At 50.5% G+C, this 25,599-nt stretch overlaps 42 non-coding genes across 42 annotated transcripts; 8 read left to right on the top strand and 34 right to left on the bottom strand.

Annotated features, from left to right (window-relative positions):
• Positions 1 to 124: 124 nt before the first annotated feature.
• Positions 125 to 197, bottom strand: Trnak-uuu. Its single transcript has one exon. It is a non-coding gene; the product is annotated as a tRNA-Lys (tRNA).
• A 296-nt stretch (positions 198 to 493) lies between these two features.
• Positions 494 to 565, bottom strand: Trnae-uuc. Its single transcript has one exon. It is a non-coding gene; the product is annotated as a tRNA-Glu (tRNA).
• Positions 566 to 873: 308 nt separating this feature from the next.
• On the bottom strand, positions 874 to 946 carry Trnam-cau. Its single transcript has one exon. It is a non-coding gene; the product is annotated as a tRNA-Met (tRNA).
• A 967-nt stretch (positions 947 to 1,913) lies between these two features.
• On the top strand, positions 1,914 to 1,985 carry Trnag-ucc. Its single transcript has one exon. It is a non-coding gene; the product is annotated as a tRNA-Gly (tRNA).
• A 275-nt stretch (positions 1,986 to 2,260) lies between these two features.
• Positions 2,261 to 2,342, bottom strand: Trnas-aga. Its single transcript has one exon. It is a non-coding gene; the product is annotated as a tRNA-Ser (tRNA).
• Positions 2,343 to 2,481: 139 nt separating this feature from the next.
• On the bottom strand, positions 2,482 to 2,554 carry Trnak-uuu. The gene has a single exon. It is a non-coding gene; the product is annotated as a tRNA-Lys (tRNA).
• Positions 2,555 to 2,850: 296 nt separating this feature from the next.
• Positions 2,851 to 2,922, bottom strand: Trnae-uuc. Its single transcript has one exon. It is a non-coding gene; the product is annotated as a tRNA-Glu (tRNA).
• Positions 2,923 to 3,230: 308 nt separating this feature from the next.
• Positions 3,231 to 3,303, bottom strand: Trnam-cau. Its single transcript has one exon. It is a non-coding gene; the product is annotated as a tRNA-Met (tRNA).
• Positions 3,304 to 4,274: 971 nt separating this feature from the next.
• Trnag-ucc lies at positions 4,275 to 4,346 on the top strand. Its single transcript has one exon. It is a non-coding gene; the product is annotated as a tRNA-Gly (tRNA).
• A 275-nt stretch (positions 4,347 to 4,621) lies between these two features.
• Positions 4,622 to 4,703, bottom strand: Trnas-aga. The gene has a single exon. It is a non-coding gene; the product is annotated as a tRNA-Ser (tRNA).
• A 139-nt stretch (positions 4,704 to 4,842) lies between these two features.
• On the bottom strand, positions 4,843 to 4,915 carry Trnak-uuu. The gene has a single exon. It is a non-coding gene; the product is annotated as a tRNA-Lys (tRNA).
• Positions 4,916 to 5,211: 296 nt separating this feature from the next.
• On the bottom strand, positions 5,212 to 5,283 carry Trnae-uuc. Its single transcript has one exon. It is a non-coding gene; the product is annotated as a tRNA-Glu (tRNA).
• A 308-nt stretch (positions 5,284 to 5,591) lies between these two features.
• Trnam-cau lies at positions 5,592 to 5,664 on the bottom strand. The gene has a single exon. It is a non-coding gene; the product is annotated as a tRNA-Met (tRNA).
• Positions 5,665 to 6,635: 971 nt separating this feature from the next.
• On the top strand, positions 6,636 to 6,707 carry Trnag-ucc. The gene has a single exon. It is a non-coding gene; the product is annotated as a tRNA-Gly (tRNA).
• Positions 6,708 to 6,982: 275 nt separating this feature from the next.
• On the bottom strand, positions 6,983 to 7,064 carry Trnas-aga. Its single transcript has one exon. It is a non-coding gene; the product is annotated as a tRNA-Ser (tRNA).
• Positions 7,065 to 7,183: 119 nt separating this feature from the next.
• On the bottom strand, positions 7,184 to 7,256 carry Trnak-uuu. Its single transcript has one exon. It is a non-coding gene; the product is annotated as a tRNA-Lys (tRNA).
• A 296-nt stretch (positions 7,257 to 7,552) lies between these two features.
• Trnae-uuc lies at positions 7,553 to 7,624 on the bottom strand. The gene has a single exon. It is a non-coding gene; the product is annotated as a tRNA-Glu (tRNA).
• A 308-nt stretch (positions 7,625 to 7,932) lies between these two features.
• Trnam-cau lies at positions 7,933 to 8,005 on the bottom strand. Its single transcript has one exon. It is a non-coding gene; the product is annotated as a tRNA-Met (tRNA).
• Positions 8,006 to 8,976: 971 nt separating this feature from the next.
• Trnag-ucc lies at positions 8,977 to 9,048 on the top strand. Its single transcript has one exon. It is a non-coding gene; the product is annotated as a tRNA-Gly (tRNA).
• Positions 9,049 to 9,323: 275 nt separating this feature from the next.
• Trnas-aga lies at positions 9,324 to 9,405 on the bottom strand. Its single transcript has one exon. It is a non-coding gene; the product is annotated as a tRNA-Ser (tRNA).
• Positions 9,406 to 9,524: 119 nt separating this feature from the next.
• On the bottom strand, positions 9,525 to 9,597 carry Trnak-uuu. Its single transcript has one exon. It is a non-coding gene; the product is annotated as a tRNA-Lys (tRNA).
• A 296-nt stretch (positions 9,598 to 9,893) lies between these two features.
• Trnae-uuc lies at positions 9,894 to 9,965 on the bottom strand. Its single transcript has one exon. It is a non-coding gene; the product is annotated as a tRNA-Glu (tRNA).
• A 308-nt stretch (positions 9,966 to 10,273) lies between these two features.
• Positions 10,274 to 10,346, bottom strand: Trnam-cau. The gene has a single exon. It is a non-coding gene; the product is annotated as a tRNA-Met (tRNA).
• A 971-nt stretch (positions 10,347 to 11,317) lies between these two features.
• On the top strand, positions 11,318 to 11,389 carry Trnag-ucc. The gene has a single exon. It is a non-coding gene; the product is annotated as a tRNA-Gly (tRNA).
• Positions 11,390 to 11,664: 275 nt separating this feature from the next.
• Positions 11,665 to 11,746, bottom strand: Trnas-aga. Its single transcript has one exon. It is a non-coding gene; the product is annotated as a tRNA-Ser (tRNA).
• Positions 11,747 to 11,865: 119 nt separating this feature from the next.
• Trnak-uuu lies at positions 11,866 to 11,938 on the bottom strand. The gene has a single exon. It is a non-coding gene; the product is annotated as a tRNA-Lys (tRNA).
• Positions 11,939 to 12,234: 296 nt separating this feature from the next.
• On the bottom strand, positions 12,235 to 12,306 carry Trnae-uuc. The gene has a single exon. It is a non-coding gene; the product is annotated as a tRNA-Glu (tRNA).
• A 308-nt stretch (positions 12,307 to 12,614) lies between these two features.
• Positions 12,615 to 12,687, bottom strand: Trnam-cau. Its single transcript has one exon. It is a non-coding gene; the product is annotated as a tRNA-Met (tRNA).
• Positions 12,688 to 13,654: 967 nt separating this feature from the next.
• On the top strand, positions 13,655 to 13,726 carry Trnag-ucc. Its single transcript has one exon. It is a non-coding gene; the product is annotated as a tRNA-Gly (tRNA).
• Positions 13,727 to 14,001: 275 nt separating this feature from the next.
• On the bottom strand, positions 14,002 to 14,083 carry Trnas-aga. Its single transcript has one exon. It is a non-coding gene; the product is annotated as a tRNA-Ser (tRNA).
• Positions 14,084 to 14,202: 119 nt separating this feature from the next.
• Trnak-uuu lies at positions 14,203 to 14,275 on the bottom strand. The gene has a single exon. It is a non-coding gene; the product is annotated as a tRNA-Lys (tRNA).
• A 296-nt stretch (positions 14,276 to 14,571) lies between these two features.
• Trnae-uuc lies at positions 14,572 to 14,643 on the bottom strand. The gene has a single exon. It is a non-coding gene; the product is annotated as a tRNA-Glu (tRNA).
• Positions 14,644 to 14,951: 308 nt separating this feature from the next.
• Trnam-cau lies at positions 14,952 to 15,024 on the bottom strand. The gene has a single exon. It is a non-coding gene; the product is annotated as a tRNA-Met (tRNA).
• A 970-nt stretch (positions 15,025 to 15,994) lies between these two features.
• Positions 15,995 to 16,066, top strand: Trnag-ucc. Its single transcript has one exon. It is a non-coding gene; the product is annotated as a tRNA-Gly (tRNA).
• Positions 16,067 to 16,341: 275 nt separating this feature from the next.
• Trnas-aga lies at positions 16,342 to 16,423 on the bottom strand. The gene has a single exon. It is a non-coding gene; the product is annotated as a tRNA-Ser (tRNA).
• A 119-nt stretch (positions 16,424 to 16,542) lies between these two features.
• Positions 16,543 to 16,615, bottom strand: Trnak-uuu. Its single transcript has one exon. It is a non-coding gene; the product is annotated as a tRNA-Lys (tRNA).
• Positions 16,616 to 16,911: 296 nt separating this feature from the next.
• Trnae-uuc lies at positions 16,912 to 16,983 on the bottom strand. Its single transcript has one exon. It is a non-coding gene; the product is annotated as a tRNA-Glu (tRNA).
• Positions 16,984 to 17,291: 308 nt separating this feature from the next.
• On the bottom strand, positions 17,292 to 17,364 carry Trnam-cau. The gene has a single exon. It is a non-coding gene; the product is annotated as a tRNA-Met (tRNA).
• A 970-nt stretch (positions 17,365 to 18,334) lies between these two features.
• Positions 18,335 to 18,406, top strand: Trnag-ucc. Its single transcript has one exon. It is a non-coding gene; the product is annotated as a tRNA-Gly (tRNA).
• Positions 18,407 to 24,309: 5,903 nt separating this feature from the next.
• Positions 24,310 to 24,382, bottom strand: Trnak-uuu. Its single transcript has one exon. It is a non-coding gene; the product is annotated as a tRNA-Lys (tRNA).
• Positions 24,383 to 24,678: 296 nt separating this feature from the next.
• Positions 24,679 to 24,750, bottom strand: Trnae-uuc. Its single transcript has one exon. It is a non-coding gene; the product is annotated as a tRNA-Glu (tRNA).
• Positions 24,751 to 25,058: 308 nt separating this feature from the next.
• Positions 25,059 to 25,131, bottom strand: Trnam-cau. Its single transcript has one exon. It is a non-coding gene; the product is annotated as a tRNA-Met (tRNA).
• Positions 25,132 to 25,599: the final 468 nt, after the last annotated feature.

The raw sequence follows: 25,599 nt of genomic DNA, 5'->3' as shown, positions 1-25,599 counted from the left end.
CCCTGGAATCGTGAAAAATCCAACCGGTCTGCGCAGAATGTTGACAGGAAACGAACTCCGTGCACTGATTACGGCAGGGCTACCATCGCTACGAGACGAGCCATTACGGAAACGTTAAAATCTTCGCCCGGACAGGGACTTGAACCCTGGACCCTTAGGTTAAAAGCCTAATGCTCTACCGACTGAGCTATCCGGGCTCACGCTCGTTGTGGATGGAGCGGCTGCAAGCAATGTAAATAACTGGAACGCGTGTGTAGGCGTACTACGGTAATTTCTGGCTTCTGGCGCAACTGGCGACTTCACCGACTTCCCACTGACGCTGGTAGCAGCCCAACAACGGACCAGTGCCTCTTCTCCCTTTATTCCGGTGCCGACAGTAATTGCATCATGTGCCTGTTTTCCCCGATTACGTTCGGTCGAAGCTTCGGAAGGTGGGCGACAAACGACAGTTCGAAGGCCAAAACATGGAGCGTTGTGTGCGCAAAAACTTCCGTTCCGGTACCGGGAATCGAACCCGGGCCTCCTGGGTGAAAGCCAGGTATCCTAGCCACTAGACCACACCGGATTTGCTCGATAAGCGTCAGCTTTTCTCCGTCTCCTCTCGTATTTCGTGCTGAATCTGGACTCAGTGCAGTTCTCCGTTTGCGAGCATATTTGCGCCTACAGACTGGCATGGCGCACAGCCCGAAATTGACTATTCATTATTTTACTCCTAACAAGGGAAGAGAAAGATCAAAGTTGTACGTTGTCATAATTGGAAATAAACGTATTGACGCTGAGGCGTAGACTCCTTATGGATAACGAACGACAATTAAGTTCGTTCCCTAGCAACAGCAACGCCGTTAATTCAGCCATGATGTACAGCAAATTAAATGCCCTGGGTGAGGATCGAACTCACGACCTTAAGATTATGAGACTTACGCGCTACCTACTGCGCTACCGAGGCACGTTGCAAGCAACGTTACAGAAAACTTGGTAAGTCTCTCATATTAGAGATAGACAGTTCGCGCTTTCTCAAGAATCTGTTGTGTTGCTACACGTGCTTTCCCTACTTGCTAGATTAAACTGCTGCCGCAGCTTTTTCAACGGAACGCAGCACTGCCTGAGGTTACAGTACATCGCCCTTGCGGCACCTGAACACAGCGGCCTGTTGGGACAGGCCGACGTCAGAGTTCAGAAATAGCATGCGACCGTTCAAGTACGGTCTATTGCGTGCTGCGTGTATGGTTCCTCTCACAGCGAATCCTGCTATACATTCCTGAGGCTGACGCAGCTCAGGCGAGGAATCGGCGCGGCAGCATTATAGCGAGAACAGCAGAACGATGCACCGGCCGGGAATCGAACCCGGGCCGTCCGCATGCTAAGCGAGCATTCACCAATTTTTTTTTTTCTTCTCATTTTTTTCGTTGCATTTGTTGGGGGCGGACGTCCGATGGCGCCCGTTCAAGTTCATCGTTGACTCGGTCTTTTATTACAGAGGGCAGATAACTCTCAGACCGAACACGCTGAGCTATCGTGCCGGCAAGCCTTAAGATTATGAGACTTACGCGCTGCCTACTGCACTACTGAGGCACATGCCATTGAACCAGCGATGCTCGTCGAGCTGCCCGAGCACTTTTCTGCAGGGGAAAGTGGGATTGCCACCCAGCGACGTCGGATACAACCGAAAAAACTGCTACACACGCGGAGTGCTCCACTACACTGCCTTAAAACGAATGCTCATCTCTATCGTGTGAGTAACCTTGCGGCCGCGGCGACTAGTCTTGCCCAAAGACGCAGCGTGCGTGGATGCGCTACCCGAATGCGTGTGGATGCACCCTCCTACCTCGAAAAGCGCCTGCAGCTACTATCACCGTGGGCCGCTGCTGGCGGGCAGGAAGGCGACACAGCGGGGCGTTGCGAGCAGCGGCTGTGCGGTGGTGGTGTAATGGTGAGCATAGTTGCCTTCCAAGCAGTTGATCCGGGTTCGATTCCCGGCCACCGCAAGTGGCGCTAGTTTTTTTCGTATGAGTATGTGAGCCGCGTGCTGTTAAATGAAGGTTTTTTTCGTCGTAGCTCCACGCAGACCATCCTGTAGTATGTCCCGACTTGTCCCGACTTTGCTCGGCTGACGCGAAAGCTGACGCTTGGAATTCGCCCTTATCAAAAGGACAGGCACTATAAACGGCTGTGAGAGGCGAGGTGTGGAGAGGTACCAAAACGACAGGCAATCTGCGAAATTTTCTGCTCGTTGTTCTTAAACAAAAAAAGAAAAATCCGACGCAGTCGGTAGGACTCGAACCTACGCTCCCAGAGGGAATCTGATTTCTAGTCAGACGCCTTAACCACTCGGCCACGACTGCTCGTAACCCAAGTTTCCCTGGAATCGTGAAAAATCCAACCGGTCTGCGCAGAATGTTGACAGGAAACGAACTCCGTGCACTGATTACGGCAGGGCTACCATCGCTACGAGACGAGCCATTACGGAAACGTTAAAATCTTCGCCCGGACAGGGACTTGAACCCTGGACCCTTAGGTTAAAAGCCTAATGCTCTACCGACTGAGCTATCCGGGCTCACGCTCGTTGTGGATGGAGCGGCTGCAAGCAATGTAAATAACTGGAACGCGTGTGTAGGCGTACTACGGTAATTTCTGGCTTCTGGCGCAACTGGCGACTTCACCGACTTCCCACTGACGCTGGTAGCAGCCCAACAACGGACCAGTGCCTCTTCTCCCTTTATTCCGGTGCCGACAGTAATTGCATCATGTGCCTGTTTTCCCCGATTACGTTCGGTCGAAGCTTCGGAAGGTGGGCGACAAACGACAGTTCGAAGGCCAAAACATGGAGCGTTGTGTGCGCAAAAACTTCCGTTCCGGTACCGGGAATCGAACCCGGGCCTCCTGGGTGAAAGCCAGGTATCCTAGCCACTAGACCACACCGGATTTGCTCGATAAGCGTCAGCTTTTCTCCGTCTCCTCTCGTATTTCGTGCTGAATCTGGACTCAGTGCAGTTCTCCGTTTGCGAGCATATTTGCGCCTACAGACTGGCATGGCGCACAGCCCGAAATTGACTATTCATTATTTTACTCCTAACAAGGGAAGAGAAAGATCAAAGTTGTACGTTGTCATAATTGGAAATAAACGTATTGACGCTGAGGCGTAGACTCCTTATGGATAACGAACGACAATTAAGTTCGTTCCCTAGCAACAGCAACGCCGTTAATTCAGCCATGATGTACAGCAAATTAAATGCCCTGGGTGAGGATCGAACTCACGACCTTAAGATTATGAGACTTACGCGCTACCTACTGCGCTACCGAGGCACGTTGCAAGTAACGTTACAGAAAACTTGGTAAGTCTCTCATATTAGAGATAGACAGTTCGCGCTTTCTCAAGAATCTGTTGTGTTGCTACACGTGCTTTCCCTACTTGCTAGATTAAACTGCTGCCGCAGCTTTTTCAACGGAACGCAGCACTGCCCGAGGTTACAGTACATCGCCCTTGCGGCACCTGAACACAGCGGCCTGTTGGGACAGGCCGACGTCAGAGTTCAGAAATAGCATGCGACCGTTCAAGTACGGTCTATTGCGTGCTGCGTGTATGGTTCCTCTCACAGCGAATCCTGCTATACATTCCTGAGGCTGACGCAGCTCAGGCGAGGAATCGGCGCGGCAGCATTATAGCGAGAACAGCAGAACGATGCACCGGCCGGGAATCGAACCCGGGCCGTCCGCATGCTAAGCGAGCATTCACCAATTTCTTTTTTTTTTTCTTCTCATTTCTTTCGTTGCATTTGTTGGGGGCGGACGTCCGATGGCGCCCGTTCAAGTTCATCGTTGACTCGGTCTTTTATTACAGAGGGCAGATAACTCTCAGACCGAACACGCTGAGCTATCGTGCCGGCAAGCCTTAAGATTATGAGACTTACGCGCTGCCTACTGCACTACTGAGGCACATGCCATTGAACCAGCGATGCTCGTCGAGCTGCCCGAGCACTTTTCTGCAGGGGAAAGTGGGATTGCCACCCAGCGACGTCGGATACAACCGAAAAAACTGCTACACACGCGGAGTGCTCCACTACACTGCCTTAAAACGAATGCTCATCTCTATCGTGTGAGTAACCTTGCGGCCGCGGCGACTAGTCTTGCCCAAAGACGCAGCGTGCGTGGAGGCGCTACCCGAATGCGTGTGGATGCGCCCTCCTACCTCGAAAAGCGCCTGCAGCTACCATCACCGTGGGCCGCTGCTGGCGGGCAGGAAGGCGACACAGCGGGGCGTTGCGAGCAGCGGCTGTGCGGTGGTGGTGTAATGGTGAGCATAGTTGCCTTCCAAGCAGTTGATCCGGGTTCGATTCCCGGCCACCGCAAGTGGCGCTAGTTTTTTTCGTATGAGTATGTGAGCCGCGTGCTGTTAAATGAAGGTTTTTTTCGTCGTAGCTCCACGCAGACCATCCTGTAGTATGTCCCGACTTGTCCCGACTTTGCTCGGCTGACGCGAAAGCTGACGCTTGGAATTCGCCCTTATCAAAAGGACAGGCACTATAAACGGCTGTGAGAGGCGAGGTGTGGAGAGGTACCAAAACGACAGGCAATCTGCGAAATTTTCTGCTCGTTGTTCTTAAACAAAAAAAGAAAAATCCGACGCAGTCGGTAGGACTCGAACCTACGCTCCCAGAGGGAATCTGATTTCTAGTCAGACGCCTTAACCACTCGGCCACGACTGCTCGTAACCCAAGTTTCCCTGGAATCGTGAAAAATCCAACCGGTCTGCGCAGAATGTTGACAGGAAACGAACTCCGTGCACTGATTACGGCAGGGCTACCATCGCTACGAGACGAGCCATTACGGAAACGTTAAAATCTTCGCCCGGACAGGGACTTGAACCCTGGACCCTTAGGTTAAAAGCCTAATGCTCTACCGACTGAGCTATCCGGGCTCACGCTCGTTGTGGATGGAGCGGCTGCAAGCAATGTAAATAACTGGAACGCGTGTGTAGGCGTACTACGGTAATTTCTGGCTTCTGGCGCAACTGGCGACTTCACCGACTTCCCACTGACGCTGGTAGCAGCCCAACAACGGACCAGTGCCTCTTCTCCCTTTATTCCGGTGCCGACAGTAATTGCATCATGTGCCTGTTTTCCCCGATTACGTTCGGTCGAAGCTTCGGAAGGTGGGCGACAAACGACAGTTCGAAGGCCAAAACATGGAGCGTTGTGTGCGCAAAAACTTCCGTTCCGGTACCGGGAATCGAACCCGGGCCTCCTGGGTGAAAGCCAGGTATCCTAGCCACTAGACCACACCGGATTTGCTCGATAAGCGTGAGCTTTTCTCCGTCTCCTCTCGTATTTCGTGCTGAATCTGGACTCAGTGCAGTTCTCCGTTTGCGAGCATATTTGCGCCTACAGACTGGCATGGCGCACAGCCCGAAATTGACTATTCATTATTTTACTCCTAACAAGGGAAGAGAAAGATCAAAGTTGTACGTTGTCATAATTGGAAATAAACGTATTGACGCTGAGGCGTAGACTCCTTATGGATAGCGAACGACAATTAAGTTCGTTCCCTAGCAACAGCAACGCCGTTAATTCAGCCATGATGTACAGCAAATTAAATGCCCTGGGTGAGGATCGAACTCACGACCTTAAGATTATGAGACTTACGCGCTACCTACTGCGCTACCGAGGCACGTTGCAAGTAACGTTACAGAAAACTTGGTAAGTCTCTCATATTAGAGATAGACAGTTCGCGCTTTCTCAAGAATCTGTTGTGTTGCTACACGTGCTTTCCCTACTTGCTAGATTAAACTGCTGCCGCAGCTTTTTCAACGGAACGCAGCACTGCCCGAGGTTACAGTACATCGCCCTTGCGGCACCTGAACACAGCGGCCTGTTGGGACAGGCCGACGTCAGAGTTCAGAAATAGCATGCGACCGTTCAAGTACGGTCTATTGCGTGCTGCGTGTATGGTTCCTCTCACAGCGAATCCTGCTATACATTCCTGAGGCTGACGCAGCTCAGGCGAGGAATCGGCGCGGCAGCATTATAGCGAGAACAGCAGAACGATGCACCGGCCGGGAATCGAACCCGGGCCGTCCGCATGCTAAGCGAGCATTCACCAATTTTTTTTTTTTTTTCTTCTCATTTCTTTCGTTGCATTTGTTGGGGGCGGACGTCCGATGGCGCCCGTTCAAGTTCATCGTTGACTCGGTCTTTTATTACAGAGGGCAGATAACTCTCAGACCGAACACGCTGAGCTATCGTGCCGGCAAGCCTTAAGATTATGAGACTTACGCGCTGCCTACTGCACTACTGAGGCACATGCCATTGAACCAGCGATGCTCGTCGAGCTGCCCGAGCACTTTTCTGCAGGGGAAAGTGGGATTGCCACCCAGCGACGTCGGATACAACCGAAAAAACTGCTACACACGCGGAGTGCTCCACTACACTGCCTTAAAACGAATGCTCATCTCTATCGTGTGAGTAACCTTGCGGCCGCGGCGACTAGTCTTGCCCAAAGACGCAGCGTGCGTGGAGGCGCTACCCGAATGCGTGTGGATGCGCCCTCCTACCTCGAAAAGCGCCTGCAGCTACTATCACCGTGGGCCGCTGCTGGCGGGCAGGAAGGCGACACAGCGGGGCGTTGCGACCAGCGGCTGTGCGGTGGTGGTGTAATGGTGAGCATAGTTGCCTTCCAAGCAGTTGATCCGGGTTCGATTCCCGGCCACCGCAAGTGGCGCTAGTTTTTTTCGTATGAGTATGTGAGCCGCGTGCTGTTAAATGAAGGTTTTTTTCGTCGTAGCTCCACGCAGACCATCCTGTAGTATGTCCCGACTTGTCCCGACTTTGCTCGGCTGACGCGAAAGCTGACGCTTGGAATTCGCCCTTATCAAAAGGACAGGCACTATAAACGGCTGTGAGAGGCGAGGTGTGGAGAGGTACCAAAACGACAGGCAATCTGCGAAATTTTCTGCTCGTTGTTCTTAAACAAAAAAAGAAAAATCCGACGCAGTCGGTAGGACTCGAACCTACGCTCCCAGAGGGAATCTGATTTCTAGTCAGACGCCTTAACCACTCGGCCACGACTGCTCGTAACCCAAGTTTCCCTGGGTCTGCGCAGAATGTTGACAGGAAACGAACTCCGTGCACTGATTACGGCAGGGCTACCATCGCTACGAGACGAGCCATTACGGAAACGTTAAAATCTTCGCCCGGACAGGGACTTGAACCCTGGACCCTTAGGTTAAAAGCCTAATGCTCTACCGACTGAGCTATCCGGGCTCACGCTCGTTGTGGATGGAGCGGCTGCAAGCAATGTAAATAACTGGAACGCGTGTGTAGGCGTACTACGGTAATTTCTGGCTTCTGGCGCAACTGACGACTTCACCGACTTCCCACTGACGCTGGTAGCAGCCCAACAACGGACCAGTGCCTCTTCTCCCTTTATTCCGGTGCCGACAGTAATTGCATCATGTGCCTGTTTTCCCCGATTACGTTCGGTCGAAGCTTCGGAAGGTGGGCGACAAACGACAGTTCGAAGGCCAAAACATGGAGCGTTGTGTGCGCAAAAACTTCCGTTCCGGTACCGGGAATCGAACCCGGGCCTCCTGGGTGAAAGCCAGGTATCCTAGCCACTAGACCACACCGGATTTGCTCGATAAGCGTCAGCTTTTCTCCGTCTCCTCTCGTATTTCGTGCTGAATCTGGACTCAGTGCAGTTCTCCGTTTGCGAGCATATTTGCGCCTACAGACTGGCATGGCGCACAGCCCGAAATTGACTATTCATTATTTTACTCCTAACAAGGGAAGAGAAAGATCAAAGTTGTACGTTGTCATAATTGGAAATAAACGTATTGACGCTGAGGCGTAGACTCCTTATGGATAACGAACGACAATTAAGTTCGTTCCCTAGCAACAGCAACGCCGTTAATTCAGCCATGATGTACAGCAAATTAAATGCCCTGGGTGAGGATCGAACTCACGACCTTAAGATTATGAGAATTACGCGCTACCTACTGCGCTACCGAGGCACGTTGCAAGTAACGTTACAGAAAACTTGGTAAGTCTCTCATATTAGAGATAGACAGTTCGCGCTTTCTCAAGAATCTGTTGTGTTGCTACACGTGCTTTCCCTACTTGCTAGATTAAACTGCTGCCGCAGCATTTTCAACGGAACGCAGCACTGCCCGAGGTTACAGTACATCGCCCTTGCGGCACCTGAACACAGCGGCCTGTTGGGACAGGCCGACGTCAGAGTTCAGAAATAGCATGCGACCGTTCAAGTACGGTCTATTGCGTGCTGCGTGTATGGTTCCTCTCACAGCGAATCCTGCTATACATTCCTGAGGCTGACGCAGCTCAGGCGAGGAATCGGCGCGGCAGCATTATAGCGAGAACAGCAGAACGATGCACCGGCCGGGAATCGAACCCGGGCCGTCCGCATGCTAAGCGAGCATTCACCAATTTTTTTTTTTTTTTCTTCTCATTTCTTTCGTTGCATTTGTTGGGGGCGGACGTCCGATGGCGCCCGTTCAAGTTCATCGTTGACTCGGTCTTTTATTACAGAGGGCAGATAACTCTCAGACCGAACACGCTGAGCTATCGTGCCGGCAAGCCTTAAGATTATGAGACTTACGCGCTGCCTACTGCACTACTGAGGCACATGCCATTGAACCAGCGATGCTCGTCGAGCTGCCCGAGCACTTTTCTGCAGGGGAAAGTGGGATTGCCACCCAGCGACGTCGGATACAACCGAAAAAACTGTTACACACGCGGAGTGCTCCACTACACTGCCTTAAAACGAATGCTCATCTCTATCGTGTGAGTAACCTTGCGGCCGCGGCGACTAGTCTTGCCCAAAGACGCAGCGTGCGTGGAGGCGCTACCCGAATGCGTGTGGATGCACCCTCCTACCTCGAAAAGCGCCTGCAGCTACCACCACCGTGGGCCGCTGCTGGCGGGCAGGAAGGCGACACAGCGGGGCGTTGCGAGCAGCGGCTGTGCGGTGGTGGTGTAATGGTGAGCATAGTTGCCTTCCAAGCAGTTGATCCGGGTTCGATTCCCGGCCACCGCAAGTGGCGCTAGTTTTTTTCGTATGAGTATGTGAGCCGCGTGCTGTTAAATGAAGGTTTTTTTCGTCGTAGCTCCACGCAGACCATCCTGTAGTATGTCCCGACTTGTCCCGACTTTGCTCGGCTGACGCGAAAGCTGACGCTTGGAATTCGCCCTTATCAAAAGGACAGGCACTATAAACGGCTGTGAGAGGCGAGGTGTGGAGAGGTACCAAAACGACAGGCAATCTGCGAAATTTTCTGCTCGTTGTTCTTAAACAAAAAAAGAAAAATCCGACGCAGTCGGTAGGACTCGAACCTACGCTCCCAGAGGGAATCTGATTTCTAGTCAGACGCCTTAACCACTCGGCCACGACTGCTCGTAACCCAAGTTTCCCTGGGTCTGCGCAGAATGTTGACAGGAAACGAACTCCGTGCACTGATTACGGCAGGGCTACCATCGCTACGAGACGAGCCATTACGGAAACGTTAAAATCTTCGCCCGGACAGGGACTTGAACCCTGGACCCTTAGGTTAAAAGCCTAATGCTCTACCGACTGAGCTATCCGGGCTCACGCTCGTTGTGGATGGAGCGGCTGCAAGCAATGTAAATAACTGGAACGCGTGTGTAGGCGTACTACGGTAATTTCTGGCTTCTGGCGCAACTGGCGACTTCACCGACTTCCCACTGACGCTGGTAGCAGCCCAACAACGGACCAGTGCCTCTTCTCCCTTTATTCCGGTGCCGACAGTAATTGCATCATGTGCCTGTTTTCCCCGATTACGTTCGGTCGAAGCTTCGGAAGGTGGGCGACAAACGACAGTTCGAAGGCCAAAACATGGAGCGTTGTGTGCGCAAAAACTTCCGTTCCGGTACCGGGAATCGAACCCGGGCCTCCTGGGTGAAAGCCAGGTATCCTAGCCACTAGACCACACCGGATTTGCTTGATAAGCGTCAGCTTTTCTCCGTCTCCTCCCGTATTTCGTGCTGAATCTGGACTCAGTGCAGTTCTCCGTTTGCGAGCATATTTGCGCCTACAGACTGGCATGGCGCACAGCCCGAAATTGACTATTCATTATTTTACTCCTAACAAGGGAAGAGAAAGATCAAAGTTGTACGTTGTCATAATTGGAAATAAACGTATTGACGCTGAGGCGTAGACTCCTTATGGATAACGAACGACAATTAAGTTCGTTCCCTAGCAACAGCAACGCCGTTAATTCAGCCATGATGTACAGCAAATTAAATGCCCCGGGTGAGGATCGAACTCACGACCTTAAGATTATGAGACTTACGCGCTACCTACTGCGCTACCGAGGCACGTTGCAAGTAACGTTACAGAAAACTTGGTAAGTCTCTCATATTAGAGATAGACAGTTCGCGCTTTCTCAAGAATCTGTTGTGTTGCTACACGTGCTTTCCCTACTTGCTAGATTAAACTGCTGCCGCAGCATTTTCAACGGAACGCAGCACTGCCCGAGGTTACAGTACATCGCCCTTGCGGCACCTGAACACAGCGGCCTGTTGGGACAGGCCGACGTCAGAGTTCAGAAATAGCATGCGACCGTTCAAGTACGGTCTATTGCGTGCTGCGTGTATGGTTCCTCTCACAGCGAATCCTGCTATACATTCCTGAGGCTGACGCAGCTCAGGCGAGGAATCGGCGCGGCAGCATTATAGCGAGAACAGCAGAACGATGCACCGGCCGGGAATCGAACCCGGGCCGTCCGCATGCTAAGCGAGCATTCACCAATTTTTTTTTTTTTTTCTTCTCATTTCTTTCGTTGCATTTGTTGGGGGCGGACGTCCGATGGCGCCCGTTCAAGTTCATCGTTGACTCGGTCTTTTATTACAGAGGGCAGATAACTCTCAGACCGAACACGCTGAGCTATCGTGCCGGCAAGCCTTAAGATTATGAGACTTACGCGCTGCCTACTGCACTACTGAGGCACATGCCATTGAACCAGCGATGCTCGTCGAGCTGCCCGAGCACTTTTCTGCAGGGGAAAGTGGGATTGCCACCCAGCGACGTCGGATACAACCGAAAAAACTGTTACACACGCGGAGTGCTCCACTACACTGCCTTAAAACGAATGCTCATCTCTATCGTGTGAGTAACCTTGCGGCCGCGGCGACTAGTCTTGCCCAAAGACGCAGCGTGCGTGGAGGCGCTACCCGAATGCGTGTGGATGCACCCTCCTACCTCGAAAAGCGCCTGCAGCTACCACCACCGTGGGCCGCTGCTGGCGGGCAGGAAGGCGACACAGCGGGGCGTTGCGAGCAGCGGCTGTGCGGTGGTGGTGTAATGGTGAGCATAGTTGCCTTCCAAGCAGTTGATCCGGGTTCGATTCCCGGCCACCGCAAGTGGCGCTAGTTTTTTTCGTATGAGTATGTGAGCCGCGTGCTGTTAAATGAAGGTTTTTTTCGTCGTAGCTCCACGCAGACCATCCTGTAGTATGTCCCGACTTGTCCCGACTTTGCTCGGCTGACGCGAAAGCTGACGCTTGGAATTCGCCCTTATCAAAAGGACAGGCACTATAAACGGCTGTGAGAGGCGAGGTGTGGAGAGGTACCAAAACGACAGGCAATCTGCGAAATTTTCTGCTCGTTGTTCTTAAACAAAAAAAGAAAAATCCGACGCAGTCGGTAGGACTCGAACCTACGCTCCCAGAGGGAATCTGATTTCTAGTCAGACGCCTTAACCACTCGGCCACGACTGCTCGTAACCCAAGTTTCCCTGGGTCTGCGCAGAATGTTGACAGGAAACGAACTCCGTGCACTGATTACGGCAGGGCTACCATCGCTACGAGACGAGCCATTACGGAAACGTTAAAATCTTCGCCCGGACAGGGACTTGAACCCTGGACCCTTAGGTTAAAAGCCTAATGCTCTACCGACTGAGCTATCCGGGCTCACGCTCGTTGTGGATGGAGCGGCTGCAAGCAATGTAAATAACTGGAACGCGTGTGTAGGCGTACTACGGTAATTTCTGGCTTCTGGCGCAACTGGCGACTTCACCGACTTCCCACTGACGCTGGTAGCAGCCCAACAACGGACCAGTGCCTCTTCTCCCTTTATTCCGGTGCCGACAGTAATTGCATCATGTGCCTGTTTTCCCCGATTACGTTCGGTCGAAGCTTCGGAAGGTGGGCGACAAACGACAGTTCGAAGGCCAAAACATGGAGCGTTGTGTGCGCAAAAACTTCCGTTCCGGTACCGGGAATCGAACCCGGGCCTCCTGGGTGAAAGCCAGGTATCCTAGCCACTAGACCACACCGGATTTGCTTGATAAGCGTCAGCTTTTCTCCGTCTCCTCCCGTATTTCGTGCTGAATCTGGACTCAGTGCAGTTCTCCGTTTGCGAGCATATTTGCGCCTACAGACTGGCATGGCGCACAGCCCGAAATTGACTATTCATTATTTTACTCCTAACAAGGGAAGAGAAAGATCAAAGTTGTACGTTGTCATAATTGGAAATAAACGTATTGACGCTGAGGCGTAGACTCCTTATGGATAACGAACGACAATTAAGTTCGTTCCCTAGCAACAGCAACGCCGTTAATTCAGCCATGATGTACAGCAAATTAAATGCCCCGGGTGAGGATCGAACTCACGACCTTAAGATTATGAGACTTACGCGCTACCTACTGCGCTACCGAGGCACGTTGCAAGTAACGTTACAGAAAACTTGGTAAGTCTCTCATATTAGAGATAGACAGTTCGCGCTTTCTCAAGAATCTGTTGTGTTGCTACACGTGCTTTCCCTACTTGCTAGATTAAACTGCTGCCGCAGCTTTTTCAACGGAACGCAGCACTGCCCGAGGTTACAGTACATCGCCCTTGCGGCACCTGAACACAGCGGCCTGTTGGGACAGGCCGACGTCAGAGTTCAGAAATAGCATGCGACCGTTCAAGTACGGTCTATTGCGTGCTGCGTGTATGGTTCCTCTCACAGCGAATCCTGCTATACATTCCTGAGGCTGACGCAGCTCAGGCGAGGAATCGGCGCGGCAGCATTATAGCGAGAACAGCAGAACGATGCACCGGCCGGGAATCGAACCCGGGCCGTCCGCATGCTAAGCGAGCATTCACCAATTTTTTTTTTTCTTCTCATTTCTTTCGTTGCATTTGTTGGGGGCGGACGTCCGATGGCGCCCGTTCAAGTTCATCGTTGACTCGGTCTTTTATTACAGAGGGCAGATAACTCTCAGACCGAACACGCTGAGCTATCGTGCCGGCAAGCCTTAAGATTATGAGACTTACGCGCTGCCTACTGCACTACTGAGGCACATGCCATTGAACCAGCGATGCTCGTCGAGCTGCCCGAGCACTTTTCTGCAGGGGAAAGTGGGATTGCCACCCAGCGACGTCGGATACAACCGAAAAAACTGCTACACACGCGGAGTGCTCCACTACACTGCCTTAAAACGAATGCTCATCTCTATCGTGTGAGTAACCTTGCGGCCGCGGCGACTAGTCTTGCCCAAAGACGCAGCGTGCGTGGAGGCGCTACCCGAATGCGTGTGGATGCACCCTCCTACCTCGAAAAGCGCCTGCAGCTACCATCACCGTGGGCCGCTGCTGGCGGGCAGGAAGGCGACACAGCGGGGCGTTGCGAGCAGCGGCTGTGCGGTGGTGGTGTAATGGTGAGCATAGTTGCCTTCCAAGCAGTTGATCCGGGTTCGATTCCCGGCCACCGCAAGTGGCGCTAGTTTTTTTCGTATGAGTATGTGAGCCGCGTGCTGTTAAATGAAGGTTTTTTTCGTCGTAGCTCCACGCAGACCATCCTGTAGTATGTCCCGACTTGTCCCGACTTTGCTCGGCTGACGCGAAAGCTGACGCTTGGAATTCGCCCTTATCAAAAGGACAGGCACTATAAACGGCTGTGAGAGGCGAGGTGTGGAGAGGTACCAAAACGACAGGCAATCTGCGAAATTTTCTGCTCGTTGTTCTTAAACAAAAAAAGAAAAATCCGACGCAGTCGGTAGGACTCGAACCTACGCTCCCAGAGGGAATCTGATTTCTAGTCAGACGCCTTAACCACTCGGCCACGACTGCTCGTAACCCAAGTTTCCCTGGGTCTGCGCAGAATGTTGACAGGAAACGAACTCCGTGCACTGATTACGGCAGGGCTACCATCGCTACGAGACGAGCCATTACGGAAACGTTAAAATCTTCGCCCGGACATGGACTTGAACCCTGGACCCTTAGGTTAAAAGCCTAATGCTCTACCGACTGAGCTATCCGGGCTCACGCTCGTTGTGGATGGAGCGGCTGCAAGCAATGTAAATAACTGGAACGCGTGTGTAGGCGTACTACGGTAATTTCTGGCTTCTGGCGCAACTGGCGACTTCACCGACTTCCCACTGACGCTGGTAGCAGCCCAACAACGGACCAGTGCCTCTTCTCCCTTTATTCCGGTGCCGACAGTAATTGCATCATGTGCCTGTTTTCCCCGATTACGTTCGGTCGAAGCTTCGGAAGGTGGGCGACAAACGACAGTTCGAAGGCCAAAACATGGAGCGTTGTGTGCGCAAAAACTTCCGTTCCGGTACCGGGAATCGAACCCGGGCCTCCTGGGTGAAAGCCAGGTATCCTAGCCACTAGACCACACCGGATTTGCTCGATAAGCGTCAGCTTTTCTCCGTCTCCTCTCGTATTTCGTGCTGAATCTGGACTCAGTGCAGTTCTCCGTTTGCGAGCATATTTGCGCCTACAGACTGGCATGGCGCACAGCCCGAAATTGACTATTCATTATTTTACTCCTAACAAGGGAAGAGAAAGATCAAAGTTGTACGTTGTCATAATTGGAAATAAACGTATTGACGCTGAGGCGTAGACTCCTTATGGATAACGAACGACAATTAAGTTCGTTCCCTAGCAACAGCAACGCCGTTAATTCAGCCATGATGTACAGCAAATTAAATGCCCTGGGTGAGGATCGAACTCACGACCTTAAGATTATGAGAATTACGCGCTACCTACTGCGCTACCGAGGCACGTTGCAAGTAACGTTACAGAAAACTTGGTAAGTCTCTCATATTAGAGATAGACAGTTCGCGCTTTCTCAAGAATCTGTTGTGTTGCTACACGTGCTTTCCCTACTTGCTAGATTAAACTGCTGCCGCAGCTTTTTCAACGGAACGCAGCACTGCCCGAGGTTACAGTACATCGCCCTTGCGGCACCTGAACACAGCGGCCTGTTGGGACAGGCCGACGTCAGAGTTCAGAAATAGCATGCGACCGTTCAAGTACGGTCTATTGCGTGCTGCGTGTATGGTTCCTCTCACAGCGAATCCTGCTATACATTCCTGAGGCTGACGCAGCTCAGGCGAGGAATCGGCGCGGCAGCATTATAGCGAGAACAGCAGAACGATGCACCGGCCGGGAATCGAACCCGGGCCGTCCGCATGCTAAGCGAGCATTCACCAATTTTTTTTTTTTTTCTTCTCATTTCTTTCGTTGCATTTGTTGGGGGCGGACGTCCGATGGCGCCCGTTCAAGTTCATCGTTGACTCGGTCTTTTATTACAGAGGGCAGATAACTCTCAGACCGAACACGCTGAGCTATCGTGCCGGCAAGCCTTAAGATTATGAGACTTACGCGCTGCCTACTGCACTACTGAGGCACATGCCATTGAACCAGCGATGCTCGTCGAGCTGCCCGAGCACTTTTCTGCAGGGGAAAGTGGGATTGCCACCCAGCGACGTCGGATACAACCGAAAAAACTGCTACACACGCGGAGTGCTCCACTACACTGCCTTAAAACGAATGCTCATCTCTATCGTGTGAGTAACCTTGCGGCCGCGGCGACTAGTCTTGCCCAAAGACGCAGCGTGCGTGGAGGCGCTACCCGAATGCGTGTGGATGCACCCTCCTACCTCGAAAAGCGCCTGCAGCTACCATCACCGTGGGCCGCTGCTGGCGGGCAGGAAGGCGACACAGCGGGGCGTTGCGAGCAGCGGCTGTGCGGTGGTGGTGTAATGGTGAGCATAGTTGCCTTCCAAGCAGTTGATCCGGGTTCGATTCCCGGCCACCGCAAGTGGCGCTAGTTTTTTTCGTATGAGTATGTGAGCCGCGTGCTGTTAAATGAAGGTTTTTTTCGTCGTAGCTCCACGCAGACCATCCTGTAGTATGTCCCGACTTGTCCCGACTTTGCTCGGCTGACGCGAAAGCTGACGCTTGGAATTCGCCCTTATCAAAAGGACAGGCACTATAAACGGCTGTGAGAGGCGAGGTGTGGAGAGGTACCAAAACGACAGGCAATCTGCGAAATTTTCTGCTCGTTGTTCTTAAACAAAAAAAGAAAAATCCGACGCAGTCGGTAGGACTCGAACCTACGCTCCCAGAGGGAATCTGATTTCTAGTCAGACGCCTTAACCACTCGGCCACGACTGCTCGTAACCCAAGTTTCCCTGGGTCTGCGCAGAATGTTGACAGGAAACGAACTCCGTGCACTGATTACGGCAGGGCTATCATCGCTACGAGACGAGCCATTACGGAAACGTTAAAATCTTCGCCCGGACAGGGACTTGAACCCTGGACCCTTAGGTTAAAAGCCTAATGCTCTACCGACTGAGCTATCCGGGCTCACGCTCGTTGTGGATGGAGCGGCTGCAAGCAATGTAAATAACTGGAACGCGTGTGTAGGCGTACTACGGTAATTTCTGGCTTCTGGCGCAACTGGCGACTTCACCGACTTCCCACTGACGCTGGTAGCAGCCCAACAACGGACCAGTGCCTCTTCTCCCTTTATTCCGGTGCCGACAGTAATTGCATCATGTGCCTGTTTTCCCCGATTACGTTCGGTCGAAGCTTCGGAAGGTGGGCGACAAACGACAGTTCGAAGGCCAAAACATGGAGCGTTGTGTGCGCAAAAACTTCCGTTCCGGTACCGGGAATCGAACCCGGGCCTCCTGGGTGAAAGCCAGGTATCCTAGCCACTAGACCACACCGGATTTGCTCGATAAGCGTCAGCTTTTCTCCGTCTCCTCTCGTATTTCGTGCTGAATCTGGACTCAGTGCAGTTCTCCGTTTGCGAGCATATTTGCGCCTACAGACTGGCATGGCGCACAGCCCGAAATTGACTATTCATTATTTTACTCCTAACAAGGGAAGAGAAAGATCAAAGTTGTACGTTGTCATAATTGGAAATAAACGTATTGACGCTGAGGCGTAGACTCCTTATGGATAACGAACGACAATTAAGTTCGTTCCCTAGCAACAGCAACGCCGTTAATTCAGCCATGATGTACAGCAAATTAAATGCCCTGGGTGAGGATCGAACTCACGACCTTAAGATTATGAGAATTACGCGCTACCTACTGCGCTACCGAGGCACGTTGCAAGTAACGTTACAGAAAACTTGGTAAGTCTCTCATATTAGAGATAGACAGTTCGCGCTTTCTCAAGAATCTGTTGTGTTGCTACACGTGCTTTCCCTACTTGCTAGATTAAACTGCTGCCGCAGCTTTTTCAACGGAACGCAGCACTGCCCGAGGTTACAGTACATCGCCCTTGCGGCACCTGAACACAGCGGCCTGTTGGGACAGGCCGACGTCAGAGTTCAGAAATAGCATGCGACCGTTCAAGTACGGTCTATTGCGTGCTGCGTGTATGGTTCCTCTCACAGCGAATCCTGCTATACATTCCTGAGGCTGACGCAGCTCAGGCGAGGAATCGGCGCGGCAGCATTATAGCGAGAACAGCAGAACGATGCACCGGCCGGGAATCGAACCCGGGCCGTCCGCATGCTAAGCGAGCATTCACCAATTTTTTTTTTTTTTCTTCTCATTTCTTTCGTTGCATTTGTTGGGGGCGGACGTCCGATGGCGCCCGTTCAAGTTCATCGTTGACTCGGTCTTTTATTACAGAGGGCAGATAACTCTCAGACCGAACACGCTGAGCTATCGTGCCGGCAAGCCTTAAGATTATGAGACTTACGCGCTGCCTACTGCACTACTGAGGCACATGCCATTGAACCAGCGATGCTCGTCGAGCTGCCCGAGCACTTTTCTGCAGGGGAAAGTGGGATTGCCACCCAGCGACGTCGGATACAACCGAAAAAACTGCTACACACGCGGAGTGCTCCACTACACTGCCTTAAAACGAATGCTCATCTCTATCGTGTGAGTAACCTTGCGGCCGCGGCGACTAGTCTTGCCCAAAGACGCAGCGTGCGTGGAGGCGCTACCCGAATGCGTGTGGATGCACCCTCCTACCTCGAAAAGCGCCTGCAGCTACCATCACCGTGGGCCGCTGCTGGCGGGCAGGAAGGCGACACAGCGGGGCGTTGCGAGCAGCGGCTGTGCGGTGGTGGTGTAATGGTGAGCATAGTTGCCTTCCAAGCAGTTGATCCGGGTTCGATTCCCGGCCACCGCAAGTGGCGCTAGTTTTTTTCGTATGAGTATGTGAGCCGCGTGCTGTTAAATGAAGGTTTTTTTCGTCGTAGCTCCACGCAGACCATCCTGTAGTATGTCCCGACTTGTCCCGACTTTGCTCGGCTGACGCGAAAGCTGACGCTTGGAATTCGCCCTTATCAAAAGGACAGGCACTATAAACGGCTGTGAGAGGCGAGGTGTGGAGAGGTACCAAAACGACAGGCAATCTGCGAAATTTTCTGCTCGTTGTTCTTAAACAAAAAAAGAAAAATCCGACGCAGTCGGTAGGACTCGAACCTACGCTCCCAGAGGGAATCTGATTTCTAGTCAGACGCCTTAACCACTTTTTTTTTTTTTTTTTTTTTTTTTTTTTTTTTTTTTTTTTTTTTTAGGGCCTCCCTTCTCCCCTTACAGCCCTCCTTGCGCTCTCCATGAATGCCTTCCTTGGCGAGCTTCTTCAGCTATAATCAAATGAAATCAATGTCTCCAGATTCACTGGCATCGTACAACAGTACACAAAAAAGGAATTCAATTTCTTCGTGATTACAAGGAGCTCATTGCTTCTTCTTTTGGAATATAAGTGCCAACGAAAATTAGAAATCTTTCTCAAAACCAAGAAGAGAGGAAAAAAAAAAAAAGAGATGTCTCTTCCCTCAAAAAACAAATAATGAGGAATAAGAAAGAAAACTTCAGGTTCTTCAAGCGCCATAGGCGAAATGATAACGAAATATTATTCACTGTTGTCTTGTACCTGGGAACTTCACCATGGAAATGGTGACAGGAATCGCGGATTTACTTTAGAATCACCCAATTCCCTGTTTCTCAAACAGGATTGTTAACATATTGCCAAAATCCCTCTTAATGTGTGGGAACTGGTTTCTTCGCCAATATGCCGTTGCCATATAAGCAGTAAAGGCAGTAATATTGTCTTCTCCGTGTTGCGTTATGACATAATTGACAAAATGTCCCAGCATCCACATAACAGTATTGTTTTTCGTTTTGGGGTAAAACCGTGTATCAGGCCACAGGAGGATATCAGTTGTATAAAGACTTTCAGTGCTACGTGTGAGCAGCGCCAATCGTTTCCGCACCCAATGCCAGTTGAACTGATGTCCACAGCAAGTAAACCTGTGCCTCAGAGTGTCTACTAATCCACATTTGAGGCAGTTGTCAGTAGCACTTAAGCCAATGCGGTTGAGTTTTTCGTTGGTTGGAATAAGATTGTGGACAACTTTATACCAGGCGGAAAGCACATCGGAAGAATGAATTTTGAGAGTAATATTGGTCCACACTGCCGTCCAGACGATTCTTGGGTAGTGCATTTCAATTGTATTTGGAGCTTCGTACTTCTGCCACTGAGCAATTAAGAACACTGTCGTGAGACAAGGACTTGTGGAAACACTGTCACCTAAGTAACTCATTTCGAGGTAATAAACACCGACATGTTGCAATTGAAAGTTTAGTTTCCCGATGTCAATTGGCGGTTTCATACATTTAGGGCGAACAATGCGAAACAGCTTCGATGTGATAGTATGGGGCATCGTGGTAATTATCACAGTTGTTCGTTTTATATAGAGTGCTGTCGCCTTTCGACGGATATCATTGAGTTGCAGGCCCCCAGCTTGCACTGACTTAGACAGTGTGGTATAGGTTAACTTAAAAATATGACCGAGCCACACAAACCTACTGGACAAACGCATGATCTTATGGGCTTGCATTTTGGGAAGAGGGAACACCTGAGCGACATAATAAGCTTTACAGAGTATGTATGTATTCAAAATCCTGATCTTCTGGAGGATATTTGTCGATCGCCAGGTGTTTTCCACTATAGCTCCCTGTATTCGATTGGCAGTAAGTTTCCAGTTTTTAGCTGCCATACGTAAAGGACACCTATCGATGATGATTCCCAGAGCAACATGTTGTTCGACGATCTGTGCCCACGGTATAGCAAGAGATTCGAAGCCCCGTAAGCTTAGAACCTTACATTTACCCTCACTGAGTTTCGCTCCAGACGCAGTGCTGTAAGTATCAATCTCAGCCCGCAATTGGGCCACTTCAGACTCATGACGTAGGATAACAGCAACATCATCGGCGTAAGCCCTCACAGTAAGATTGCTCCCTAAGACAGAAAGGCCAGTTAATGTGATACACAATCTCTTCAGAAATGGCTCGAGCGACAAAACAAAGAGCGACATCGACAACGGACTGCCTTGCGGTACACCTCGTCGTATACCAACAGCTTGGGTCAGCTGACCGTTAACGGTGATCCTAGCAGTAATGCCTGTTATCATATGCCGAATGACTGCCACAGCTCGTTCTTCGAGTCCAATTCGTTGCAGGATGCGTTCTAAATAGTGATGACTAACGCGGTCAAAAGCTTTGCAAAAGTCAAGAAAAAGGAAAGCACATTTGATGTTGGTTACGGCCGCTACTGAAATAACGTCTCTGTACTCTGCAACCGGAGTCATAATGGATCTCCCTGGAAGGCAAGACTGGTGTGAATGAATAACTTTCCCAAGGATGGGGGTCAGTCTGCTATTAATCGCTCGGGCAATCGTTTTATAATCAAAGTTCAACAATGTGATTGGACGGAGATTATCAACTCGCTTGTGACCAGTTCTCTTCGGGACTAAAACAATTCTACCCACCTTGAACTCGGCAGGAAGAGGACCACCACTCATGACTTCATTAACAATTTCAGTAAAAGTACCACCAAGGACATTCCAGAATTTGATATAAAATTCCTTGGGCAAACCATCAGGACCAGGCGATTTAAAGGAAGGCGATTCAGAGATCAAGGCTAAAACTTCCTCGGGAGTGAAATCCGATAAAAAGTCGACATTGTCAGCAGGAGTAATCGCCCTATCAAAAACATTGACCACTGCACTGACAGCAGGTTCATTGACAATTTCACTGGAATACAGTCGTTGGAAATGTTGGTGAATTTCACTAATAATGGCCGCTTGAGTAGAGAGTAATTCCCCATTATCTCTTTCCAAAACATCAATGAAAGCCCGGCGGCGACGTGATAAATGCTTGAATAAATGGTACATAGATGTCATTTCGTCGGCTAAAACAGATTTAGGTTTGGATTTAACTTTCAGACCTTCCAATTGTTGACGCTTCAAGCTGACAAGTTTAGCCTTGACACGTTGAATTGACGGAAAGTTAGTGTTGGTCGCAGTGGATGAATCATACAGTTGTCGCAGCACAGTGTAGTAAAACTCAAAGGTCCTCTTGAAGGCGCGTGCTTTCTGAGCACTATAATAAATGAGACTTTTTCGAAGCTTTGGTTTGGCAACAGTGGTCCACCACATCGCTTTAGTCGGATAAAAAGTGATGGAACGCAAACAAGTTTCCCACACATGCCTGATAACGTCAAATAACTCAGCGTCCGCCAGATGCGATATGTTTAACATCCACGGGGAACGAAATAATTTGGTAGGCTGTCGATTTAAGTGAACCGTTGCCGTAAAAGCGCAATGGTCGGTAAAACTAGCCGGGATTACGTCAACCGCTAGGAGTCTGTCACTGATACAGTCCGATAGATAAATCCTATCCAGACGGCTGCATGAAGTAACGGTGAAAAAAGTGAATTTAACTAAAGTAGGATACTTCAGTTCCCAAGCATCTTTCAGCTTAATATTCTTAACGAGCTCGTGCAGTTCTTTACAGTAATTAAAATTAGGGGACTGATCGTTTTTACGTAGAACACAGTTGAAGTCACCTCCTATTATCAGGTTTTGAGGACTGCTCCTCAACAGATATGTAACATCCTCCTTATAAAAACGTGACCGTTCGAATTTGTTGCTGTTGCCTGATGGGGCATATAAATTAACAAGGGTTACATCAAAAATTTTACAGCTCACTCCTCGACCGGAATCTAAAAACTCGATCTCCCCAACTGGAATACCTTCCCGTAATAAAAGTGCGGTACCTGTACTTTCCTCAGGAGCAACGTTTGATATGGTTTTAAAACCAGAGATGAAGAGATTTAAAACAGTAACTTCCTGCAACAACACAATATCAGCGTCAGATTCGTATAGAAACTGCTGTAGGGCCGCAATTTTGAGATCAGATCGAATCTTATTTATGTTCAGGGAGACGAATTTGTACGCTTGTGCCATTATTACAGTGAGGTACGTAAAGGGTCACTAAACAACACTGGTCGCATTACAATGTCAGAGAAACTTCGGAATGGGCTGCATTGTCGGGAGGATCACGAACAGTCACTTGTGTGTCGTTGGGTTTGTTTTTCTTCCGTACTGCGTTGACGTTCGGTTGAACTTTGGTCCTACTACGTGCTCTGCTAGGGAACACATCGGCAGACGGAGGTGTGGGAGGGTCCTGAGTGACTTCGCAATCCATAACGTGATGTGACGCCTCAGCCATCTGATCTGCAGAAAGAACTGACTCAGAAGGTGGACAAGTTTGTTTGTTGTCACTAGCACGAACTTCGTGTTTGTTTGTAGACGGACTTTGACTTCCTTCAGTTTGTACACAAGTACTGCCTTCCTCGTTATGCTTATCGGAAGCACGCGCTTGTTGTGAGTCGGCCTGTGGTGACGTCGCGACTTCAGGCGGCGTGCTCGGCTGTTGTGGTGCCAAAGCTGCCTGTACGTCACTCGGAATGACGTCAATAGCCGCAGCGTCGACAGCTGCGTGCGACGGTTCAGAAAAACTTGAGTCAGTAACCGTAACCGGCATCTCTTTTGGGACGTCGAGTTCTAATTCCTGGAGAGCCTCGTCCGGACTATCATCATCACACGTTCTGCGCCGTTTGTGGCTCAGCAGCTGCACGTCAGATTTGGAGGAAGGCGTATCTGTAACCGGTTTTGAAGGAAAGGGTGGAAAGTCGGCAACAGGCAAACCAGGCTCCGGGGGCAATATTTCACTATCACGAGGGCGTTCGATGTCCGTGATTGGAGCCTCCCTAACAAGATCGGCCAATGTCAACTTTTTACGCTGTTCCAAAGTATTTTTGAGAACAAATACACGTTTAGGGCAGTTCGTACGCAAGTGGCCAGTTTCATTACAAATAAAGCATGTGCCTGGTTGCCCACTGTACGTGACATGAACTTTATACCCACAAACAATAAGATGGGAGGGGATATCTTGCTTGACGTGCATTTCGACTGACCGGACGCCACTAAAACACTGTAACCGATGTTGACTAGACCAACGTTCGTTACGGATTTGCTTGACCTCCCCATACTTCGTCAAAATCTCACGTAAATAACAGTTTTCAACTTCCGGCGGCAGGTTGTACACACGGACATTTTTGTATTCTACATCAGCATTGGATATGAGAACAGTACTCACCGAGGCGTCACGATGACGGAACTCAGCTCGGCTACCATGTTTTAACAGAATCCTCTCCAGTAACACAGGGTTTAACAACTTGACGAAGAAACAGTAGAGATCTGTGTCGTAATAGGCAGTATGAACCTGGTCAGACGTAATACCAATGACATCCACTATGAAATCGTGAACTTCCATGGAACTCGGTTGAACATGACGTGTAGACTTGTCAAATTCGAAACACAGAGTACATTTCCTTGGGAACAACCTGGACGACATATCCACTTATTAAACGGTCGAGACCGCTAACACAAAACGTCACAAAACACTAAAAGTGAACTGACGGAAGCACAATACAGCAAATCTAGCAAACAACGTAAACAAAGAAAGTAGTCACGGCTTGCACACGCTATTGCGGAGCGAAGGCACAACACGTGCGACCTGCACGGCGTCGCAAGCGGAACTACCACTCGGCCACGACTGCTCGTAACCCAAGTTTCCCTGGGTCTGCGCAGAATGTTGACAGGAAACGAACTCCGTGCACTGATTACGGCAGGGCTACCATCGCTACGAGACGAGCCATTACGGAAACGTTAAAATCTTCGCCCGGACAGGGACTTGAACCCTGGACCCTTAGGTTAAAAGCCTAATGCTCTACCGACTGAGCTATCCGGGCTCACGCTCGTTGTGGATGGAGCGGCTGCAAGCAATGTAAATAACTGGAACGCGTGTGTAGGCGTACTACGGTAATTTCTGGCTTCTGGCGCAACTGGCGACTTCACCGACTTCCCACTGACGCTGGTAGCAGCCCAACAACGGACCAGTGCCTCTTCTCCCTTTATTCCGGTGCCGACAGTAATTGCATCATGTGCCTGTTTTCCCCGATTACGTTCGGTCGAAGCTTCGGAAGGTGGGCGACAAACGACAGTTCGAAGGCCAAAACATGGAGCGTTGTGTGCGCAAAAACTTCCGTTCCGGTACCGGGAATCGAACCCGGGCCTCCTGGGTGAAAGCCAGGTATCCTAGCCACTAGACCACACCGGATTTGCTTGATAAGCGTCAGCTTTTCTCCGTCTCCTCTCGTATTTCGTGCTGAATCTGGACTCAATGCAGTTCTCCGTTTGCGAGCATATTTGCGCCTACAGACTGGCATGGCGCACAGCCCGAAATTGACTATTCATTATTTTACTCCTAACAAGGGAAGAGAAAGATCAAAGTTGTACGTTGTCATAATTGGAAATAAACGTATTGACGCTGAGGCGTAGACTCCTTATGGATAACGAACGACAATTAAGTTCGTTCCCTAGCAACAGCAACGCCGTTAATTCAGCCATGATGTACAGCAAATTAAATGCCCTGGGTGAGGATCGAACTCACGACCTTAAGATTATGAGAATTACGCGCTACCTACTGCGCTACCGAGGCACGTTGCAAGTAACGTTACAGAAAACTTGGTAAGTCTCTCATATTAGAGATAGACAGTTCGCGCTTTCTCAAGAATCTGTTGTGTTGCTACACGTGCTTTCCCTACTTGCTAGATTAAACTGCTGCCGCAGCTTTTTCAACGGAACGCAGCACTGCCCGAGGTTACAGTACATCGCCCTTGCGGCACCTGAACACAGCGGCCTGTTGGGACAGGCCGACGTCAGAGTTCAGAAATAGCATGCGACCGTTCAAGTACGGTCTATTGCGTGCTGCGTGTATGGTTCCTCTCACAGCGAATCCTGCTATACATTCCTGAGGCTGACGCAGCTCAGGCGAGGAATCGGCGCGGCAGCATTATAGCGAGAACAGCAGAACGATGCACCGGCCGGGAATCGAACCCGGGCCGTCCGCATGCTAAGCGAGCATTCACCAATTTTTTTTTTTTTTTCTTCTCATTTCTTTCGTTGC

The sequence above is a fragment of the Schistocerca piceifrons genome, unplaced genomic scaffold, assembly GCF_021461385.2.
Source record: "Schistocerca piceifrons isolate TAMUIC-IGC-003096 unplaced genomic scaffold, iqSchPice1.1 HiC_scaffold_444, whole genome shotgun sequence".
Classification (NCBI taxonomy): domain Eukaryota; kingdom Metazoa; phylum Arthropoda; class Insecta; order Orthoptera; family Acrididae; genus Schistocerca; species Schistocerca piceifrons.
The sequence above is the reverse complement of the archived record's forward strand: the minus strand, read 5'-3'. Positions and strand labels throughout refer to the sequence as shown.